This window comes from Fukomys damarensis, unplaced genomic scaffold (assembly GCF_012274545.1).
Source record: "Fukomys damarensis isolate Sample0158 unplaced genomic scaffold, DMR_v1.0_HiC HiC_scaffold_39, whole genome shotgun sequence".
In the NCBI taxonomy this organism is placed as follows: Eukaryota; Metazoa; Chordata; class Mammalia; order Rodentia; family Bathyergidae; genus Fukomys; species Fukomys damarensis.
Genome location: NW_022900951.1, coordinates 4,564,935 through 4,573,730, shown reverse-complemented (window position 1 = coordinate 4,573,730; position 8,796 = coordinate 4,564,935). Strand labels below are relative to the sequence as shown.

At 42.3% G+C, this 8,796-nt stretch overlaps 1 long non-coding RNA gene across 1 annotated transcript; it reads left to right on the top strand.

The window, feature by feature from the left end:
* Positions 1 to 574: 574 nt before the first annotated feature.
* LOC104853253 lies at positions 575 to 2,174 on the top strand. The gene is made up of 3 exons (XR_777725.1): positions 575 to 651; positions 1,661 to 1,750; positions 2,097 to 2,174. It is a non-coding gene; the product is annotated as an uncharacterized LOC104853253 (long non-coding RNA).
* The last annotated feature ends 6,622 nt before the right edge of the window (positions 2,175 to 8,796 follow it).

The window sequence follows — 8,796 nt, the reverse complement described above, 5'->3', positions numbered from 1 at the left end:
CACGCAGATAAAGCTATGTGTGGTGGCACACATCTATAATCCCAGGGTGAGGCTGATGGATTGCAAGTTCAAGTCCAGCCTCGGCATCTCAGTGACTTAGCTTTCTCAAAGTAAAGGGAAAAATTTTTTAAAAAGGTTGGGGACATAGCGCAGTGTGAAGGTCCTAGGTTTAAACTCCATTACAGGGGTAGGAAGGGAGAGAGAGAGAGAGAGAAAATGTAAAAACGTGCTGACTGTAGGCATGAGTGAAAAATGGCCTCGATGCTGTTACTTGTACAAAGTATGATCAAAAATATGATCACCGTCAAAGACACATTGGCATTAATCCCCCTCCTAGGCCTCTGACTGACTCTGAGCACACTTTTCCCATCCTTCTTGCCCCTTCTGGCAGCAGTTTCAGAAGTCGTCTTTTGTGAGCGTAGATTCCTCCCCAGGGAGCTTGCAGGTGAGAAGGGAGCCCTGCTGACAAGATGCCTGGGCAACAAACAGTCCCAGGACACCGAGCAGCAGAGCCTATGACACGTGCAGATTCTAGAGCCTCTAGAACCACAGAAACTGAGCTAATGCGTGTGTTCTCTTTGAACCAGACAGGGTGTGACCATCTGTTTGACAAGGAAATCACCTTACATTTTCATTACCCAAAAGATCATGGTTGGTAAAATACTTAAAATTAACTATTCTCTGATTTATGTGAAATAGAAGTTTTATAATACATGTTTTTTTTTTTCTTTCTTCACCCTAAGGGAAAAGTCTAAATTTGAACACAGGCAGTTGACTAGAGTTTCAATAGCTGTCTCAAGATCCCCTCTTGATAATTAAATCAAGAAACATAGAATGTCAGTGTAGTGACAAATTCATGACTCTGAATTTCTTCAAGTCCGTTTCTCAAACACAGGAGGCAGTCACTAATGATGTGTTCTTCAGTTTCTGAATTACTGGGATGGTATTCATAAAGACAGATGTAATTCAAATCTTCTGTCCTGTTTTACATATCCTGTGTACATATGCATATACGGGTATATAAATATGTAGGATTACTGTCTACCAACATCAACCTTTAAAAACTTCTCTTCGATGATTTCTTTACCATCTTGTACAAACGGTTCCCGAGAAGAGTCGGAAGGCATGAGATGAACAGAACTACTCTGCACTGAGTTACACTGTCTCTTAGGGAATCATACTGGGTTAAGTGGTCATTTCTCACTCAGACGCTGAACATAGTTTTCATAACCCTTTCACTTGCTTTCATTCTACATAGTTTACATCCGTATGACAAGTCCTACCAATAACACTCTCCTGCCAGCTAGAAGTTGGATAAGACAAGAAAAAGTGCATCGCCCCTAGGGTATAATTTCAAGGGTAACCTGGTCCCTCTACTGGCGCAGAATGAACTGGAATAGCATGTGGCCACTGACTTAGATAGCTCAGGCACAACTGTCCATTTCTGGGGGAAGTGCACATCCATTTCCAAACTGGAATAAATATATGACTTGGTCTAAGAGATGGTGGAGACAGGGTGTCCCCAGAGAGTATAAAGGGCTGCAGATTTACACAGGGCATCCCTCCGTATTCACTGCTAAAACATGTTTCTCCATATTTTGATGCCGACATAAACAGAGTATATCGGGACGAATATAATTCTAATGTGTCCTTCTGGCAGGAAGCATGGTCTTCGCAGGAACTTCGGTCTTACTGAGGGCTCACGGGCGGTCGGAGTTCAATGGAGGAAAGAAAGGATCCATAGCTGCAGGTGAGGGGAGCTCAGATGGGGATCTCTTTGAAAACAACACAAACATTTTATTGAGCAGCCCCTGTGCAGAGGCATTTTGCTCAGTACCGGGAAGATCACAAGGATGAATGACATAGCACCCTCACCCCAGAGTGCAGCCATCTGGGGTGGCAGTTAAACACACACAGTGGGAACCGGGTACAATGCCGGTTTTGATGATGCCATAATTCAGCGAGAAACAAAAGACCAGGAGGAGCTGAGAGGTACAGCCACCGGTGCTATCACACACTAGGAGACTGTGGATAACGATGGTGTGTTGTGTATAACAGAAAGCCAGGAGAAAGCATCGGGAATGTTTTCATTACAGAGACATGATCCATGTGGGAGGACGCAGAGACACTCAACCTGGTTTAGACAGCGCACCATATATACGTGTACAGAAACAAAGCACCCCATAGGTATGTACAATTTCACGTATCAGTCAAAATGAATTTAATAAACAAAATCGGGCTGAAACGAGGGCCTTCAAAACACGTTTCACAGCAGGAAGTTCCTGGGGAGGAACCTGCTGTGTTCGGAGATGGACAGATTTCCATGAGGCCGTTGTGCTGGGTATGTTGAGAGGCTAAAAAATGAAGCTAAAGGAAGTCGAACTGCGGAATCTTAGTCCACAGACAGGATAAACACAAGGACTGAGCTTTCTGAAGGTGACTGGGTGATTTCAGCATGGACCAGGGTAGGGGAGAGACTGGCAGTGCAGACTACATCCAGAAAGCAACTGTGACCCTTCTTGAGAGAAGTTACGAAGAGTGACCACAGACAGGAAAAGGTGGAAGCCGATTCTGTTAATATCCGAGAGATATAATGAGCAAAATTTTGCCCCTGAACAGCCAAACGCTAAATGTTGAGAGTCGAGCTTGCCCAGTCTGATGATTAGGCAACAGAGGGATGTGCTCAACACGATAGAACACTGTGTAACGATCGCATGTCGGGATTTTATTCACTCATAACCAAACACACTTTTAGACAAAGCTAAAGATATTTCAAAACCATGGTGACAGAGTGAGACAGCGTCGTCAAGAGCCAAGTATGGCATGCCTCCATAAATCACCCTGTTGGAGACCTGCGAATGTAAATATGTCATTCAATGACATAAGTGAGCCTGTCTTCGTGAAACGGTAGCTTGGGTAATCTCTACACTTCTTTATGATTCGTTTTTAAGTTATTTCTGTTTTCTTTGTCTGCACTTAAACTTTCGTCACCGACTATCACTTGTGCTAGTATAAAAACCTAGCTACTGTTTAGTCAGTGTTTTCTTTGTCTTCCCTTTTGAAACATAACTAAGGCCTTTCTTCCTAACATTAGGTTATTGCTCCGATTTTTGGTTTGCGATATTTATTTGTATATGTTCCTTCAATGTCATGCTGTGAAAACAGTAAAATGTTACAATGGTTAATCTTGCCAAGTGGATTAGCTTGAGACACACAGGAGCTTAGCAAGGCATAGTTCTGGGTGTGTCTGGCTGGGTGATCGGGCATGATCTGGGAGACTGCCTCCTGTCCCTGGCCCCAGACTCTCTGGCTCTTTGCTTGTCTCTCAGTATCACAGATGTCACAAGTTGAGCAGCCTCCCCTCTCCATATACTTCCACCATGGTGTTTCTGCCTTTGACCCAGTTGCCCATGGACTGGAACCTCCGAACCTAATGCCCACAGCAAACGTTTCCTTCTTTGAGGGGTTTACATCAGGTATTTGGACAAAGTGATGCAAAGATGACCAATACACACTCTTCTTTTTCATATTCAGCCATTAATGAGCCTTAGTTCCTTGCTGAAACCAAAAGTACTTGACCAGTCACAAAAATCAGGAGGTAACACCAACTGGTGGTTGACTCTACACTCGATAGTTGTAGTTATGCTCTGATGTACATAACTGTATTCAAAGAGATGATGTATAACTGTGTAATCCATAAATATGCAGTTGATAAATACACTGATGCAATCACACTTCCTGGGTCTCTCTCCCTTCTACCTTTTGGAGACTGTCTTATATTTTAGAGACAAAATCTCCAATGACCACGTGTAATGAAAAGAATAAAGTCAATCACCCATTTATTTCATAAATATTATTCAACAACAAACAGGCAGTTTAGATGCTGGGGATGTACCAACGAACACAACAGTGAAAAACCTCTGCCCTCATGGTGCTTACACACTAATAAGGAACTAGAAAATTAACTAGCTACAAACAAACAACAAGGCAGCTAGTAATGAGAGCTTAGAAGAAAAGAACACCAGGTTACTCAAATGAAGAACGATGAAGACTTAGAATACAAGAGGATGGAAAAAATATTTCTCTAGAAGTGAGAGTCAAAGAATGAGAACTGTAGGTATCTGATGGTGAAATGTTCCAGATGGAGAAGTCCCTCCACTAAGCACTAAGCAGAAACTCCCCGGAGGAGAATCATATCTGAAAGACAGTGGGGTTTAGTTCTTTACAACAAGTAAAGTGATAGGAAATGAGATCCGAGAAAAAAGTCATGCAACAGACACTGCCAGGGACTTTGGCTTCATTCTACGTGAGAACAAAAACCCATGGACCAACAGCCAATAGAACCACTGTGTCTGCTGTAAGAAGACAAAGGTAGAAAAGATAAGCAGTTAAACACTGTTCACAGCATGCAAGGAGGGTAATGGTGTTCGTTTGGTAACTTGGTGTAGAGTACAAAGAGAAGACTTGGTGAGAAGTGGCTTCCGCTGGATGCAAATGGAAGACAGTCTACAAAATATGTCCATGAATCAGATACAGAGGGAAAGGGCAACAGGGAACTCAAAACTGGTCCAAGCTAACTGGGCTAAGAAACTGGAAGAAAGGTTGATGCTTGCTAAAATGGGGAGGGTTGGGGTCGGACTAAGAATTTTTTGTAGGAGGTGCAGGGAAGGGATAGAAATCGAAAGCTCTCACAGATGGACACTTTTGGTAAAGAAAGAACAATACAAATGTAAATTCAATCATCACTTTTATATAAGCACCAGGATGACAGGGTTTGAGACTCTCCCCCGGTACTTCCCAACGTGGCAGGGAAGAGGCAGTTTCTAAGCTCCCCTCAGCTCACGAACCTGCCTACGGGTTCTTTTCCTCTGAAACCCTCTAAATAGCATGCTTTCCACCTTCAGCAAACTTCTGCACATCTTCAAATGTCTGCAGAACACTGTCCTTATCTTTTGTGACACAGATAAATCTATCGCTGTATCTTTAGGCCTCCTTTTCTCCAAAATGGGGTCCAAGAAACAAGGTTAGGCGATGGGGTAGAGCCCAGCCTGAGCTCATCTATTTCTTCCAAAGGATTTCTCTTCAGTTATACTACTTGTCCTCATAAATGTCTTTGCTAAGCAAGTGCCACATCAACTCGAGTCCTTTCCAAGCACAACTTAGTGACAAAATATCCCGAAAGACAACGTAAAGGAGGGACGGTTTGTTTTGGCTCATGGGTTCAGAGGATTCAATCCGTGGCCCCTTGACGCCACTGTTTCTGGACCCGTGGGAGACAGAAACGGCAAGGTGGAAGGGCATGGCATAGAAAAACTTCTTACCTCATGGCAGTCAGAAAGCGGAAAGGGAAAAAATCAAGGGCCTAGGCTGGAAAGGCACCTCCCTCTGCCTGTGGTCCATATGGGCCTTCACTACATGGAGTGGTGCCACCCACATCCAGGCCCCTTCCTCTCTGGTCCTGATACTCATAGTTCCAGAGTGCCTGCCTCAAACTCCGGCCCTCTCGTGGTTCAGATCGTTCTGACTTCTTCATCCGGCACCAGCCAGGGTAAATTCTCCTGTGCTAATGATACAGAACACTTTAATAGCAAAAACCCAAGGAAATGTCACCATGTAAAATAACTTCTGCCCTTTGATCAGTTTAGTTCAGAATCAACAGGCACACGGGAGGCATCTGGTTTCCCTAAAAAGTTTTTTAAATGAAAAGAACCATTGCTAACCTTGCTGACCAGACACGCCCCCTTCCCCCGGGGCTAGAATAACTAGATGAATTTTATTTTTTTTAATTAAATAATTGAATTTATTGGTACATTTTAGGGATACAGTACAGTTACATTCATTGTTGGGATCTTATACCTCTACATGACAAGTCTTGGTTCTCATTTTTTCCTCTTATCCCTGCCCTCCCTTCACCCCCTCTTCCCCTCCCCATTTACAAACACTTTATTTCCATCTTTTCATTTTCTTACATTTTTTTCTTTTCCCTTATTACCCTTCCCCTACCCATCCCACCTTCCCTACACCTTTAGCCCCTTTCTTCCCATTTCACAATGTCAGTTATCTCATTAGGATCTTATGTACTATTACAGTTTATTCACACCAGAGAAACTATTCGGTATTTACACATGTGTGACTTATTTATTTCACTTAGGAGTTTATCCTCAATATGTACCCATTTTCTATGAATGAATCCAATTTCTCATTCTTTATGGCTGAGTGATATTCCCTTGTATAGAAAAACCACATGTTCTTTATCCAGTCTCCAACTGCTGGGCAAATGGGCTGTTTCCAAGTTTTAGCTATTACAAACTGTGCCACTATAACCATGGGTGTGCATACATCACTGTGATATGATTCTTTTAGTACTTTTGGAAAGATACCCAGCTAACTAGATGAATTTTAAGGGTAACCTCCCCTACCAAAGAAGTACTACATCCAGGTTGAAATTCAGCCGCCTCGCCACCATGTTTTTAATATCAGCAGTGTGAACTGTGAAAATGAAATGTAACCACCGGAATGAGATTAAGGCTGTAAAACCCTATAAAAGAATAAAAGAGGGAGTTGCAGCCCCATACTGGGTCGATCAGGGCACTGTAATTAGGTGTGATTGACCCCCATCCATGGAGTAAACTTTTGTTATTTTACTTCCATTCTGCTGCCTCTGTGTGTCACTTGTCAAAGCTTTCCATAACACTATCACTCCCATAGTGGAGTTAGGATCACTCTAACAATCTGCGTATTGAAGTCACTTGACTAGAGGGCTAAACCGCATCTCCAAAACCTCCTTTGCCACGTATATATAATGTGAGATAACCATGACAGCAGTTGTTGGAAGACAAATGTCACAGGGCTCGTTCAGAAGTCTGCCTGACATACCTCCTAAGGAAATCTTCCAAGCCAATACCTTCCTAATGAACGAGAGTATGACTTGTGGCCTAACACAGAAACGGAAAAGACCAAAAGAAAACACCACCTAATATTTTCTAAAGGAGGCTGTGACCTGACAGAACCCACCTTCAGATGGTCTTTGACTCTCACGCCCATGGGTGTGCGCGTCACCAGAGGGTGACACTGTTTTCAACAAAGCCATGGTGACATCATGCCATAAACCACAAGAGCCACTGTACAATGGAGGAAGGTAAAAATGTGAGCAGGACGTCGCTGAGCATCTGTGACAATTTCCCTTCTTCAACACCTGTGAGGAAAGAGCACCCGCCAAGCACTGAAAATGTAGGGTTTTAACTTTTCTCAACACACTTACAATAACGATCAAGACCAGATGTGTAAAGTGATCACTGCTTTACAGCAAGCTGCATAAATCATGCCACTTCTCAGCGCAACACTATAAGGGGATCCAGAGTACCCCTTAATGTGCCAAACATACATTTTCTTTAAGATAGATTTATATATTCATGCTGCTCGCTTCGGCAGCACATATACTAAAATTGGAACGATTTATGTATTCATCGATATGCAGAGAAGGAAATTACACAAAGACCAGATGACTGTTTTCTTGTTGCTGTTCTTTTAAAGTACCAATTGTAAGATTACTTAAAGTAACAGAAAAGAAGGAAAGAGAAGCAGTGTGGTGTGCAATGCTCGCTGGTATCTGGAAATAACTGTCTCCCATCTTTCTTGTCTCATTAACTCACAACGTAACTTTCAATAAGCTTTGTGCACTTCCTAAAACCACTGTCTTTCTCTGTTAGATATGAGAGTGTATGACTTATCACACTCTTCGCTCACTTCTGTTGTAAAACCACTTGCAAAGAATGCATCCTTGACTCAGTAAAATAGCACAGGTGAATCCAAACATTTTAACTGTTTTTGTGCCACTGTCCAAAAGGCCTGAGGACTCTTCGCTATCACCCAATCTATTTAATAGAGTGTAAACACGCTGCTTACTTGAACACCTCTGGGAGACAACTCACTCTGCCGACTGAAGGTCTTTGCTTTTATCTGACCTCCAACAGTTCCTTTGCCTTTCATTATAATGGCCCTATATAACAACGACTCACTGAACTATTTTATGGCTTTAATTTCTATCCCAGGACTGCTGTTTTATAGGACCACAATCTAATTGATTAAATGTCCTGCATCATCCTGCAGTGATTAGAGCCTTAAGTTCTTGCACCACCTAATCTTCCACGTGCTGTAATCGAGGCCAGACCCAGGAGGAAAAAGACTAATTTTATGACTTGGTGTTAAAGAGGTGATATCAGCAGCTTCCCACTGACTTACTCTCTGTAAGGAATTCAAATGCCTTCCATCCACCGGTTGTTCGATTATGCAGAAAACGTATCAAAATCCTTCACTGTATTAGTCCTGTCTTAGTAAATTTAAGTAAAAACGAAATCTAGGCGCAGGCTTCTTTGAACACAGAGCAAGTGCTTATCATGTACAAGGATCAGAAGAATCCACAACCGATGGGGTTCTAGATGACTTTCAGTATGTTTTATACATAAGTGGGACTTTGTTTTCTTTGTTTATCTTCTGCTGGATGGCCGCACAGGGATGGTGACAGGAAATATTTGACTTGCGTTTGAAATCTTCACGAGATAGGATTCCACATTGACGGATGTTTCTATTTTCGCCTCTGGTGTCTAAATGAGTCAGATATTTTCATTTTTTACTATGAATGTTCATGGAATGCACAGTCTCCTATATTTGTACATGTACATAGTTCTATATAACATAGGCATAATATTTGTATGAACTATAAATATGTGAAACACATAGGTAAACAATACATATTTGACTGCATGTGTACCTATATAACATAGGTACGAATATGTA